Source organism: Cupressus sempervirens, chromosome 2 (assembly GCF_028749045.1).
Source record: "Cupressus sempervirens isolate cs-2001-9-10 chromosome 2, ASM2874904v1, whole genome shotgun sequence".
In the NCBI taxonomy this organism is placed as follows: Eukaryota; Viridiplantae; Streptophyta; class Pinopsida; order Cupressales; family Cupressaceae; genus Cupressus; species Cupressus sempervirens.
Window position 1 is genome coordinate 136,573,347 of NC_143119.1, and position 16,055 is coordinate 136,589,401.

Consider the following 16,055-nt stretch of genomic DNA (forward strand, 5'->3'; position numbering starts at 1 on the left):
GCTACTAGATGCCCAGAGGAGAAGAACAATAGAAGTGGAGACAAATATAGAATCAAAAGAGATGAAGACAACAAAGATTAAAAAGATAAAGGAAAGAAGTCTTGCTACATTACTAAGGAGGAAACCAAAGATGGATCTTATGACCATGATGATAAAGTGGTGTATGTTGCAATGAAGGATGGTTCTAATGAGGATGAGGTAACTGCACTAGTGTCTTATGTGAACAAGAGAGATAGATGGATCATTGATAGTGGGTGTTCACATCACATTACTGGAGATAAAAGTAAGTTCATTACCCTTGATTATTATGATGGAAATAGTGTAAGGTTTGGTAATGATGCACCTTGTCTGATAAAAGGAAAAGGATCAATCAAACTCATAGAAAAAATTGTATGTGAAAATGCTTATTATGTAGAAGGACTTAACTATAACTTGTTAAGTGTGTCACACATGAATAGTGCAGGTTGCAAAGTTGAGTTTGAGAACAAGATAGCAAAAATCTATGACACTGATGGGAAATTAATTGGAAAAGGTGATCAAACTAGAGGTGATCTATTTTATCTTGATATGAATGATGCTACTTGTCTTGTTGTAGAATTTGATGATGTGTGGCTATGGAATAAGATGTTATGTCATGTTAATTTGATAACTTAGTCAGTATTAGCAACATGAAAAGAGTTAGAGGTTTTCCTAAACTGAAGAAACCTGACAATATGATTTGCAAATAATGTTAGTTAGGCAAGATGACAAAATCTAGTTTTAAAAGTAAGACTCACACCTCTAAAGAAATTCTAGAATTAGTTCATTCTTATTTGTGTGGACAAATTGATGTGCAAAGCTACAAAGGTGACAAGTACATTATCCTATTTGTTGATGATTATTCTAGGAGAATGATGGTTATGTTTCTGAAATAGAAATTTGATACTTTCAAAATGTTTAAGTGGTACTTAGCTAGAGTTGAAAAGGAGACCAGAAAAATATTGAAATGTTTGAGATCTGACAGAGGTGGAGAATTTACATCAAATGAGTTTGAGATGTTATGTAATGATAGAGGAATCAAGAGATAGACTTATGCACCTAGAACCCCTCCACAAAATGGAATTGTTGAAAGGAGGAACATATCTGTAATGGACTATGCTGGAACACTCATGATGGAGAAGGATGTTGCTTTGAAATACTAGAGAGAAGTTGTAAGTACAATTATCTATACCTCGAATCATGTACAAGTCAAGAAAGGTACTCATTCAACACCTTTTGAATTATGGTATGGATACTCACACAATGTAATATTTTAAGGTATTTGGAAGCAAGTACTACATTCCTAAGGATTTTAGGAATTTTAAATTAGATGCTAAAAGTGAAGAAGGTATAGTCCTTGGCTAGGCCACAAGAAGTAAAGCTTATAAGTGTTTAAATACTAACACTAACAAAGTTTTGAAGCCTTTCATACCATACTTTTGGGGCTTACTTTAAACCATATAAAGCTTTGTGTAGTCTACATACCATGCTCTTTTGTTTGGATCAACAAATCCTTCAGGCTATTCTATGTAAACTTATTCTTCTAATATACCATTCATAAATGCTCACTTCACACCCATTTGATAAACTTCAAAACCTTTGTATGCAGAGTAAGCAAGCAGAGTTCTTACTCCTTCCAATCTTACAACTAGAGAAAATGTTTCTCCATAGTCTATTCCTTATTCTTGTGCATACCCCTTGCAAACTAATCTTGCCTTATTTCTTGTGGTTTCACCATTTTTATCTAACTTGTTTTTGTACACCCACTTGGTTCGAATCACATTCTTGTCCTCTAGTTTGGAAACTATAGTCCATGTTTTATTTTTCTCAATCTGATCAATCTCTTCATTCATGGCTTTACTCTAGTCTTCATTCTCTAAGGCATATTTCATTGTCTTAGGCTCATGCATGCTCAAAAAACATGTATCTCTTCTTAGCCTATTCTTTATCATTGGTCTAGCTTCTTTATCTCCAATAATTTGTACAATAGGGTGATGTATTTTGACATACTTTGACAATCTTGGTTCTGCTCTTCTTTCTTCAATAGGTCTGTTAGCTTTAGAATCACTATGTACTTCTCTATCAAGTAGATCAACATCCCTTTCATGTACACTTATCTCAAAATCAAAATGTGCCTCATCTTCTATCTACAACTCAGCTCCTGAAGGAAACTTAGTTCCTAAATGCAACTCAACATTCATTGTATGTGACTCGACAGTCACTAAAACTTGCTATTGATTTCAAACTTGGTTTACAAAATTTTCATCAGTAGGAATACCTTCATAAAAGTATATAAAGGATTTGCACTCTTTAGGTTCCTTCATAGGTTCGACTTCATGTACCTCTATGTACCTCTATGTATAGGCTAATGCCTGCACCGGATATGGACTAAACTATCTCACGACGTTCTGAACCCAACTCACGTACCTCTTTAATGGGGAAATAGCCCAACCCTTGGAACATACTACCGCCCCAGGTGGCGAAGAGCCGACATGGAGGTACCAAACCTTCCCGTCAATGTGAACTCTTGGGGAAGATCAGCCTATTATCCCTAGAGTAACTTTTATTCATTGAGTGAAGGCCCTTCCACTCAACACTGTCAAATCACTAAGGCTGATTTTCATCCTTGCTCGATGGGTCAGTCTTGTACTCAAGCTCCCTTCTGCCTTTGCACTCGAGGACCAATTTTCAGCCGGCCTAAGGAAACCTTTGCATGCCTCTGTTACCTTTTGGGAGGCCTATGCCCCATAGAAACTATCTACCTAAGAATGTCCCTTGGACAATAGGTTCAGTCGCAAGGTTAGACTTCTAGCTTTTCTAGAGTGGTAGCTCACTGATGGCTCATGCCCCCCCCGGAAGAAGGCCTTCTTCACCTTCCACCTAAGCTATGCAACAAGAGCCCAAAGTCAATCCCAAGGAATAGTAAAGCTTCATAGGGTCTTTGTGTCTAGGTGCAGGTAGTCTGCATCTTCACAGACATGTCTATTTCACTGAGTCTCTCTCTGAGACAGTGCCTAGATCGTTACACCTTTCGTGCAGCTGGAAACTTACCCGACAAGGAATTCTTCTACCTTAGGACCATTATAGTTACGGTCGCCATTCACCGAGGCTTTGGTCACTAGCTTCCCTGTCATCAGGTCACCAACTTCCTTAACCTTTCGACACTAGGCAGGTGTCAACCCCAATAAAACGTCTTACAACTTTGTAGAGACCTGTGTTTTTGGTAAATAGTCACCCGGGCTTGGTCACTGTAACCTCCTTTGAGGAGGCACTCCTTCTCCCGAAGTTACAAAGCTATTTTTCCAAGTTCCTTAGAGAGAGTTATCTCGCACCCCTAGGTATTCTCTACATACCTACCTGTGTCAATTTTAGGTATAGGTACCCGTTTGTTGAAGGTCGTTCGAGCTTTTCATGGGAGTATGACGTGGGTTGCCCAGCGTGTTGTCTATCTTTTTACTTTTTTGACTCCACGCTGGAATTCGGACATTGGCTCGAGATATTTTCTCTACCCCGTTCTGACCCCACTTTTTCAGGTCACCTTCTGACCTTAAACCGTAAAACCATAATTAAGACAACTAACTTAGCCTACTTCATCCCTCGGGACCAACAAAGGGTAGTACAGGAATATTAACCTATTGTCCATCAACTACGCCTTTTTACCTGATCTTAGGCCCTGACTCACCCTCCATGGACAAACCTTACAGAGGAATCCTTAGGTTTTTGGGGCATTGGATTCTCACCAATGTTTTCATTACTCAAGCCAACATTCTTGCTTTCGCTTCGTCCAACTCTGCTCACACAGATACTTCTCTCTGAGGCAAAATGCTCCCCTATCGATGTATTTTTTATTACATCCCATAGCTTTGGTAGATTGCTTATTCCTAATCATCTTCGGTGCAAGAGCACTCGAGCAGTAAGCTATTACGCACTCTTTCAAGGATCACTGATTCTAGGCAAACCTCCTGACTGTCTTTGCACTCCTACCTCCTTCATCACTCAGCGATCATTTAGGGGCCTTAGCTGGTGATCTAGGATATTTCCCTCTCGATGATGAAGCTTATCCCTCATCATCTCACTGGCTGACCCTTGTTTATCTCTAGTATTCATAGTTTTTCTCCATTTGGTACCACTGACGTAGCCCGCACCGAAATAGTGCTTTACCCCTAGAAGATCCAGTCAACCGCTGCACCTCAACGCATTTCAGGGAGAACTAGCTAGCTCTGGGTTCAAGTGGCATTTCACCCCTAACCACAACTCATCCACTAATTTTTCAACATCAGTCAGTTCAGACCTCTACTTAGCTTCAACTAAGCTTCATCCTGGTCATGGATAGATCACTCAGGTTCGGGTCCATAAGCAGTGACAATTCAATTGCCCTATGAAGACTCACTCTCGCTATGGTTCTGGTGGGTTCCCTTAACCAAGCCTCTACTTATAAGTCATCAGCTCATTCTTCAATAGGCACGCGGTTAGCTCCTTCTTGATTCATTCAGTTTCTATCAAACAAAACAATTTTTTGCATTTCATGTTCTTTGTTTTTGCCAAACAAGTGCATTCATTTTTTATTTTGTTGTTTCTGTCATAGTAAGGAATCAAATCAAGTCGACTCCTCCCACTGCTTGAAAGTGTTATAGTTTCATATTCTATTTCAATCCCTGCTGGGGGTTCTTTTCACCTTTCCCTCATGGTACTATTTCGCTATTGGTCACCCATAAGTATTTAGCCTTGCGAGGTGGTCCTTGCTAATTCACAAGGGATTCCACGTGCCCCATGCTACTCGAGTTAGAGCATAAATTGTCACAATGCTTTTGACTACTATAATTTCACCATCTAGGGTACTGTATTCCACTATTTCAAATAGACTTCGCCTAGCAGCATGACACTTAAATTGCTCTCCCACAACCCTGTTTTAACAGTTTAGGTTGATCCCATTTTGCTCGCCACTATTATGAGAATCACTTTTGCTTTCTCTTCCTCTGGCTACTAAGATGTTTCAGTTCGCCAGGTTGTCCCTTGTTTGCCTATGGATTCAACTGATAGTTAAAAAGGTTAACCTATTCGAGAATCTCCGGATCTATGCTCAATTTCCACTCCCCAAAGCATTTCATTGACTAACACGACCTTCTTCATCTCTGGGTGCCTAGGTATCCACTGTACGCCCTTAGTTTTTTGAACCTTGCTGCTCAAGGCCATCTTAAGGAGCTACTAATATTAAAGACATGAAAGCATCTTATCAACGTCCATGAACGATAAAATAAATTATAGATAAAACTGTCAATTATGACTAATCTGCTCTACAGAATCATCACAGAGTGGAGATAAGCGGACTCAAACCACTGGCAGCTGCCACAGGGTCAACCACTGTCTATTGAACCCTCTTGATTAATTCTACCATAGAAGGTCCACAATTGACAATAGCCTTCCCCCTGAACACAGCTCACAATTTTCATTGTACTGTGCTCTCCAAAGAGCAACTCCTCCCAAAAGCAATAAGTTGTTGACCATAGGAATTATTGAAGTTCATAAGAATTCAAACTCTGAAAGAACTAGGAACAAAAAGCTCTTCTTTTTTCCACCAACTCTTTGGTCTTATCTTAAAAAGATTGCCCTTCTCCAACCCTTCCTGCCCAATCAGAATGGATAGATAATGCGTTCCACTTCTCAAATCAGGGTTTGTGGTCAGTCTGTGACCCCTGGATGATGAAAGCATCCTTGGAGTGATCTCATAGCTCCTACAGGGTGGAGATGATGGGGTCAGTCCATGGCATGACTTTTCCTTCTGCCCCCATTTTTTGGGCTAAAAAGGGTTGAAGGGAGATAGTACATCAAGTTGTTCGCAAGGGCCAATTTGATCCTCTTCCTCGAGGATCCTATAAGAAAGGCCCCTAGGAGAGCTGCCAACTCCAACTATGGACCATGTACGATCCATACTAGATCTAACCAACTACCCACCCTACCTTCTCTACATTCTTGATAGTCTATCTTCGTCTTAATAGATTTTTTTAGTGGCATGTTACGGTCCTTTCTCCCATTACTGATAAAAAGTGAGCCACTGGTTCAGGTAAAAATACTATCATTACCACCTAAACAATCAGACATCTAACCCGTAATCACAACGACCCAATTGCAAGAGAGAAGCTCTACCAACTAAGCTATATCCCTGTAGATATCAAATGAAGCAGACAACAATCCTACTACATAGCACATAATGGGTGGGCTATCCTAGGCATGAACCAAAGACCTCACCCGTGAAGTAAATAATCGCACCTATGATTCGAGGAGAATAAGTTCTCTCTTCATTCAAGAGCGACTCATCCTTCCCGAACATAGGATACAATTTTTTGTTGTACTATGCTCTCCAAGCGTACTTGCTCTCCTTTTTTCTTCACCAATGGCAAGAAAAGAAGTAAAAATTTGGATGAGAAGAGAAAAGGAGGTATTAATAAGATCCTTTTAACCCAATCCCAGACACTCCAAGATCCTTTTTTGATCCTGCTTTTCTCATCGTTTATTAGGAGATGAATAACGATTTCCTAATCTACTGATCCAAAAATTGTCATAGTAATTGAAAAAGTTGAAGACCAAGCAAGTATTTAACTATCCACTATTTTAGGTTTAGAAAGAAAAAATCTCCCGGCTGGACCTATACTTACTATATTTCCCGCATCCTACGCAAAGAAAAAAGCATGAATTCGAATGATATAATCCTTCTGTCACCCTAGAATAAAAGGTGATCTTGTAGTTCTTGGTCTGTGATGATGTGTTGTTAGGTGTTTTTTTAACATTTAGGCTTAATTAATAAGAACTTTAGCCTATGCTCGAGATATAGCCTTCCATACACTGATAAGATATGCATAGATTCTCGAAAAAAAGTAGCCAAAATACATGGCTGCCCAGGACCACCCAAATCCCATGAATGAATAGAAAATTTGGTCTACATTTGATCTCAACTTAATCACATCATCTATCCTCATGGTAAAAAAAAAGTCAATTTCCAACCCTGGTTCAAACAAAAGGAGTACATCATGCTAATGTGCCTTGGATGATCCACATCTCTAGGTTAGGCGTTGATGAGAACATTGAACTATCCATGTGGCTGATAGCCTTCATAGCCCAGGCACAATGATGCAGTTATCAGGGGCGCACTCTACCATTGAGCTAATAGCCCATTAGGCCCCCCAGTTGTAAGGGATGCCTGCCAAAAACAAGAGAAATCCTCTTGCTCACTTGCTTGCCTTTTGTTTTTTTATACCTTCTTTTTGTATGTGTTCTTTTATTGATTCTATAATTCTAAATAATTAAACTGAACTTACCAATGCCATAAGCTTCTTACTTAAAATAAATAAGTAACCCATGCCATAAGCTTCTTAAATAAAAAAGTAACCAATACCATAAGCTTCTTAAATAAATAAGTAACCCATGCCATGAGCTTCTTAAATAAATAAGTAACCCATGGCATAAGCTTCTTAAATAAAGTAAAAAATGCCCTAAGAAAATAAGAAACTAATGACATAAGAAAATTAAATAAAGAAACCAATTCCATAAGCTTCTTAAATAAATAAGTAACCAATGCCATAAGCTTCTTAAATAAAGTAAAAAAATGCCCTAAGAAAATAAGAAACTAATGACATAAGAAAATTAAATAAAGAAGCCAATGCCATAAGCTTCTTAAATAAATAAGTAACCAATGTCATAAGCTTCTTAAATAAAGTAAAAAATGCCCTAAGAAAATAAGAAACTAACTTTATAAGTCTTTTATGAAGTTGAAACTATGAAGGAACCTAAAGAGTGCAAATCCTTTATATACTTTTATGAAGGTATGCCTACTGATGAAAATTTTGTAAACCAAGTTTGAAATCAATAGCAAGTTTTAGTGACTATCGAATCTCATACAATGAATGTTGAGTTGCATTTAGGAACTAAGTTGCCTTCAGGAGCTGAGTTGTAGATAGAAGATGAGGCATATTTTGATTTTGAGATAAGTGTACATTAAAGGGATGTTGATCTACCTGATAGAGAAGTACATAGTGATTCTAAAGCTAATAGACCTATTAAAGAAAGAAGAGCAGAACCAAGATTGTCAAAGTATGTCAAAAGACATCACCCTATTGTATAAATTATTGGAGATAAAGAAGCTAGACCAATGATAAGGAATAGGCTAAGAAGAGATACATGTTTTTTGAGAATGCATGAGCCTAAGACAATGAAATATGCCTTAGAGAATGAAGACTAAAGTAAAGCCATGAAAGAAGAGATTGATCAAATTGAGAAAAACAAAACATGGACTATAGTTCCCAAACCAGAGGACAAGAATGTGATTCGAACCAAGTGGGTGTACAAAAACAAGTTAGATAAAAATGGTGAAACCACAAGAAATAAGGCAAGATTAGTTTGCAAGGGGTATGCACAAGAATAAGGAATAGACTATGGAGAAACATTTTCCCCAGTTGTAAGATTGGAAGGAGTAAGAACTCTACTTGCTTACTCTACATACAAAGGTTTTGAAGTTTATCAAATGGGTGTGAAGTGAGCATTTATGAATGGTATATTAGAAGAATAAGTTTACATAGAATAGCCTGAAGGATTTGTTGATCCAAACAAAAGAGCATGGTATGTAGACTACACAAAGCTTTATATGGTTTAAAGCAAGCCCCAAAAGTGTGGTATGAAAGGCTTCAAAATTATCATGTGAAGATTGGTTTTGAGAAGATTGGTAATAAAAATAATCTGTAATTGAAGAAAAAAGGAGGTAAAGTTATTTTACTAGCTGAAATTTTTGTTCTTGATATCATATTTGGAGGTCAAGATGTATTATGCAAGGCATTTGCAACTAAAATGAAGAAATAATTTGAGATGTCTATGTTTGGAGATCAAGTTCTTTGTTAGTTTGCAAGTATATTAGATAAAATATTGTATATACATCACTCAGTCTAAGTATGTGAAGGAAATATTGATTTTTTTTGGATTGGAGGATTCAAAACTAGTTAGAACTCCTATGGTGATAGGACACAAATTGTCAAAGAATGATGATTCTATTGATGTGAATCAAACATTGTACAGGTCTATGATTGGGAAGTTGTAATATGTAGTACATAAAAGACCTGACATCGCATTAGCTATTGGGATTGTTGCAATATTTTCTACAAATCCTAAGGAGAATCATTTGATGTCTATCAAGAGAATTATGAGATCTAAAAGGAACAAAAGACTATGGTCTATACTACAAGAAAATTGAAAAAATTGAGTTAAGAGCTTATATAGATGTTGATTTGGCTGGAAACATTAATGACAGAAAGAGCACAAGCAATGGAGAATTTTTCTTAGGAAAGAGACTGGTCACTTGCACTAGTAAGAAACAAAATTATATATCTCAATCTATTTTTGAAGCTAAATATGTGGCTAGTGCAGTAAATTGTACAAATGTGGTATGGACCAAATAGCTACTCAAAGGTATGAAGGAGGAAATCACTAAACCTATGGTACTTTATTGTGATAATATAAGTACTATAAACATATCAAAGAATCATGTGATGCATACAAAGACTAAGCACATTATTATCATGTATCATTACTTGAGAGAGTTGGTTCAAGACAAAGAAGTGAGGATGGAATATGTGAAAACAAAAGAAAAGATAGCTGATATATTCACAAAAGCTTTACCTAAGGATGCACATGAATAGCTTAGAGGTAAAATAGGGGTGATACCCCTATCCAAAGCTACTTAAGAAGCATGATTAGTGCCCTACATTAATTGAGCTGAACATTGTATCTTAAAACTTGATGCAATGGATGTTACTTTAGGAGCTGCCTAAAGTAATGAAGGAGATGAATTATAAGACTTACAATCACATGCAAGGTAATAGAGGGAGAATTTGGAAATGATTATATCTGCATACAAAGATGACAAGTCTTTGGCATTGTTGTCAAAGAGGGAGATATAAGTATAGAGAGAGAATATAAAAGTATAGAGAGAGAATATAAGTACTAAGGGGGATAAATGGAGATAAGTACCTAAATATCAAAAAGAGGGAGAGATACTCCAAAGAGGGAGATACATTGAAGGAGTTTTACGAAGCTCAAATAACCCTATATAGAGGAAGGACATATACTGACAAAGGGAGAAATTTCAAAGATATTATTTTCTTTTTGGTATTTTTGTTGCTATTATTTTTCCATCAATGCCAAAGAGGGAGATTGTTGATATAAGATTATTTTGAAGCGAAGCACCTGTAATGTAATAATCACTATTTTGTCAATGATATCAAACCTACTACCTACTGGTGAGACAATTTCTTTTCAGTCTGAAAGCTATCCTTTAGTTGTTTGATGAAGAGGATTTGAAAAGAGGAGATAACAGTAGCACCTAGAGAAAGGTTGAGTTATTTGGTATGAAAAATAAGCACTAAGACCAAGTAAGACATTGATACTATAGTGTATTTTTTATCTACTTAAAGTTTTAAATGAAATATTGCTCAAGATAAGACTAGAAGAAGATCAAGTAAAAAATGTGTTTGCTAAGCCTTGTTGAGTAGTCAGTGCAAGCCGAGCAGAAATCAGTAGAAGTTGACCAAAAATCAAGAAGTGTCAAGAAAAGATGAAAAGTAGTGCAAGTCGAGTGATTGTTAGTATATGTTGAGTAAAGTTTAGTTGGTGTTGAGCATCAGTAAACTTTAGTATTTGCTGAGTGAACTGGTGTTAACTGAGTGACAAAATAGTATAGATGTTGAGTGATTGCAAACAATATTAAATCAAAGATTTGACAAATCTAAGCTAACTATTTTGTTTTCTTGAATTATGTGAAGTGTGTGGAAGATAATCATGATGAGTTGGTGGCACAAAATTCAAGGTAAATCATTTTTTGGTGAATACAAGGAAGATTATAGAGGAAGTTTCTAGATGAATCAAATAGAAAAGTGGGTAGATTCATTAAATCCTACCTAATCCTACCTAATCCTAAAATGGACTATTGTGGTTAAGCAGAAAAAGATCTAAATTCTCTATTTATAGAGATGGTCAAAAGTAAAGGTTTTCATGTGCAAGAACCTAAGGAAGACAAGGAGTCTAAGATATTACTTCATTCAGTGGCTGAACAAGAAGTCACTACAGTTGGCGTGAAAAGCAAGAAGGCTTAAGAGTATGAATGCTTGAAGGGTGAACAAGCTATCAGAGTTGAAGAGTATGAATGCTAAGTAGAATGGAGGACTAAAATGGAGATCTGTAATCTACAAGAGAGTTGTAATTTGTTATTAGATCAAGCTTTACTATTACTTTCTAATGATTTTATCAGTCTAGGGTAAATCCTTTGGATTAAGGTTGACCTAACAGTCATTTTTAAGTCCTTTAACTGGGTGACATTCTAATGGAATGGTCTAAAGTCCTCTTACAAGGCTCACTCCTAACATGGTGATTGAAATCCTTTAACTGGGTCACATTTAACAGTGTGTATTGTAACCTTTAATAGGGTTGGTCTTTCACAGGACATCACTTCAGAAGAGTGAGAATTAGTAGCATGTTATTGGTGGTTTTTCCCAAACTGTGTTTCCATGTAAAATCCTTCTATCAAATTGTGTGAGTGTTCTTATTTTTTTTTATGTTTACAATTCTAAAAAGTTGTCTTGATCCAGGACAATAGGCTACAAAGTTTAAGTATTGTATGGTTTAATAGATGCATGCATATTGAAGTTTTATTGATATGGGTCTACTAAGCATTGAAAAGTTTTTTTTGTAAATCTAGACCTTGGATAATTGATTCACCCCTCCCCCCCACCCCCTCTTTCTGTTATTCTAAAGAATTCCAACAACCTCCTTGCACCTAGCATTGAATGGGAGGATTAAACATGGTATGAATATCCATAAAAGTATGAAAGAATAAGAGGTTTTCTAGACTGCAAATTGTAGAATAATAGACAAGATAAGAGAAACGTTTCACAATCCCTCAAAAGAATTTAGTCTCAAGGAATAGTGTGATTGAATAATATGAGGAAAATGACATAAAATCTAGAAATTTTCCACAATAAGTGAAATCAATATTTCAAAAACCAACTCTCCACTATTGTGCAAAAGTGTGAGCGTCTATTTATTTATTTTGTATAATCGGATCTTTCCAATGTATTCTACACTTCTTGTGTTTCTCTCTACTTAATCAAAGTCCTACTTATAAGTTTAAACTTATTAATGTTCATTCTTGTCTTGTATGCATTAAATTTCTTTATCGATGTACCTTATTTTTTCTATGCAGTTCTCACTTAAAAAATAAAGTAATATATTCAAGTGATATTCATGAGTTTCATATCCATTTCTTTATATATATATATTTCTATACAAGTCTCATTCAAATTATAAACTATTTTACTTAGTTGATATTTATGGATGAAATATTTATGGATGATCTATCTATCTAAATATTAAGGATCTACTAATTGAGGAAGAATTTTGAGCATCATTCAGAAATAGGGGAAACAAGTCAGTTGATGCCCATGTTTGAATGACCACCACACCCATTGTTACCTAACCCACCCAATGTCCACTCATAAAAACTCCCAAAAATGATATCAAATGTACTAATAGTTGATCACACATGTACTAATAGTAGATCATTGTTTAGCTTTCTTGGTTGTTGATTGGTTCATTTGTGAACGGCTATTGGGTGTGAACATAACGGGTTTCGTATAAGTGTTTTAAAATGGAACTTTAGCCCATCCAAAACTCTGGGAGTTCTATAGGGATATCTATAAATGCAAAAAAGTTAAAAGGTTAGCTTTAATCTCTTCACTCATACAGAGATGCACTGAAAAATTGGCAAATTTTGACATACAGATTAGGAAATATAGGTGCGTGAAGTTAACCTGGGTGGATACTACATCATCTCCCCTATATTTGATTAAGGATTGTGCACTTTTTGGTAGAGGAAAATATATAAATCTAGAAATTTGTGATTGAAGAAAAATGGATTAGAGATTATTAATCTATATTGTCTAATACTGGACAAAAAAGGAGCAAGAGAAATATGGTTGAAGGACTTCAAGGTTTAGGAATTGGTTTTACAACATACCTTATACCTTGCATACATATTAGTATGATTAATGATGCAAGTGTGGATTCTACAAGAATGAAGAATTGGGAAGTGGAGTGAGAGAAATGAATAGGTAAAATAAAATTCTCGATATTTTGAGACTAGGAAAAATGAATCCTCAAATTAGGAATTGGGTGAATAATCAATGTTAAAGGAGTGGAATAAAGGAAAATAGTAAGAGAATAATAATTGACTTTGGACAATATCTACACCTACAAGGAAAGATAATATCCATCCTAACAATATACCCAGTTATGTTATTCTTTTTCTTCACCAATAACTTACAAAGCTAGCCAAAAATTAAAACTTCATTTTCCCTAAATAAAGATGAATCTCTTCATCCCCTATTAGTTATATTGATTAAATATTCTTTTATTCTTTAAATATTATAGCTTTTTTTGGTTCTTGATGATACATTAGATTGAAAAATCTATTTTTTAACTATTTTTCTAACATGAGGTACTAGTTTTGTGGTGTTAAAAAATGACTCAGATTCTTATGTATCCTCCTCTCATCTTTATTTATGTCATAGCTAAATCTCTAAGTTACTATAATTATAATTCTTGATTTGAGTATTTAATGAGACTTTTTATGTTATGTTAATATCAATCATACAATAGAAAAGTCTAACTAATTATCATGAGATTAACATATTTAAACTCTCCTTACACCATTAAATAATGTAGGAGATTTATTTGAAGTTGTCTTGGATTATTTACAACTTTACAAAACCTCCTTGAAAGATTAATTGAAAATGATAATTGAGCATACAATGGGCATAATAAGAATTTCTTATTAAGGAAAGTATGAAGGGTTAAACAAGATGTTTGCATGTGTCATAATCATATGCAATGAGATAACTATATGGTTTTGACTAAGGTATCCAAAAAATCATGAGAAAACTAATGAACCTTCTAGAATGACACCTAGGACATAAGTAAACTTAAGTCATGTGAATAAGGCCATGTCTAGGAGCTAGTGCAAATAGTAGCTACAAGACCTAACTAGGTCAACAACATACCCACTCTTATATATATATATATATATATATATATATATATATATATATATATATATATATATATATATATATATATATATATATATATATATATATATATATATATATATATATATATATATATATAGGGGAATTTTTTATGTGCAGCACCTACTACAAGGTCCAGCACATGTGATGTGTGATATAAAACCCTTCCCCTATAGTTGTTGCAATTATAAAGCTAGTTTTTCACTATACACTATTTGTGTTGGATTATGGAAATATTTTTTATTTACATATTTTATGTATGATTTTAATCTTAGAGATAACTAATTATTTTAATTTACAACCTCATTTTAAATCTCAATTCAAAAAAAGCAACATACTTTTGTAAACCTGATATAATAGGAAATTTTCATAAATTAGGTTGTATATGCATACATATTCAACCATGGCTTGAGATAGTAGCACACAAGGTTAGTTATGTATGCCAAATTTGAAGTCCTATTAATAAGTGCTAACAAATCAATCAAAATTCTAAATGTATAAACTATATATATATATATATATATATATATATATATATATATATATATAATTCTTCTCCATGAATACAAAACATAAAATAAGAAAGTATATACCATCACATTCGTGAAATCCTTTACTCTTTTTTTCTCCTATTGAACTCAAGATCTTGTGAATATGATGATTACTCTTATTTATTTAGCATGTGCACAAGATGACATAAAATAAATAGAATGGTGATTGATTGATGTTGATAGAAGATAGATGATATGATAGAAAGATTGTGTAAAACTCACATTAGCTCTCCAAACATTGCACTAGGTGTAAAAGTTTCATTAGTATCTAAAATTACAATAGGCTTGGATGGGAAAGAAATATATTCTTTTATATAAGTCCTCAAAATAATTGATGATGGAGGTAAAAAAAATTAAAATATGAATGTCTAAGATTAGAAAGTAGGTAGGAATTAAATAATATTAAAAGGTTTATTTTCAAGTGAAGAGATGCGATGAGCGGTTCTAACATAGAACGTGAAATTAGTTAGGTGTGCCAATCCTTTGGTGATTTTCTTGGTGTAGATTTTATTACCCATAATTGTGCTCAATTCATTTATGCTAGGTTTTGTGTTTCAATGGTTCTGGATAAGTTTCGCCCCATCTCGATGGTGCTCAAATCGAGGTTGGGCTCTATTACTTATATTTTTTAGTATGAAAATACTATTTTTTTTGCCAAAATTTATCCTTTGTTAGTCACTTAACTTTAGATATCACTAAGGGTAGCAAGCCTCCTCCTCTAGGTTTATATTCTTCTAGTGGGAAAGGAATCTTGGGTTTGGGCTCTAGGAAGGCCTTGACTCCTCTGCTTCCAACAGCTTCCCCAGAGGTGGGTTTGAAACTTTCTCTATTTTTCAATTCCCCCTACCCTTCCACTAGGTCCCTTTTTTGACTCTATAACTAGCTTCCTCTCTTGTGCCCTTGCCTACCCTTCCCCCCTTGCATCTTCCTCTTGCACTTCCTATTTCTCTTTCTTCACTCCATTCTTCTCTCCTCCCTTTCCCCATAGACCCCCCATCCCCTTTCCACCATTTATTTCTTCTTCTCTGGATGACTATTCTTTTGTCCCTCTAATTTCTTTTTATGTGACTATCTCCCCTATTTCTCTCCCTCTGTTCCTAGTTCTTCATATTTCCCCTCCTCCACCCTCTTTCTTGCCTCTTGAAGCTTCACAAGTTTGTAGATGTTGTTTACCCCATAATCTTGGTGTAGACACCTAAATTTTATTACACTATTTTAGTAATCCTATTTAGTTATCTAAAAAGGCATTATTAATTAAATTTCTATTTAATTAATCCTTTGTCATCCCCTAGTTGATTAATTTAATTAATCATCTATAGTCCTAATTGATAAATCAAATAATCTATTATTTATCAATTAAATCCTA

General features: G+C 35.0%; 1 pseudogene; it reads right to left on the reverse strand.

The window, feature by feature from the left end:
- Positions 1-2,378: 2,378 nt before the first annotated feature.
- LOC149571415 (25S ribosomal RNA) lies at positions 2,379-5,047 on the reverse strand (annotated as a pseudogene).
- Between the last annotated feature and the right edge of the window lie 11,008 nt (positions 5,048-16,055).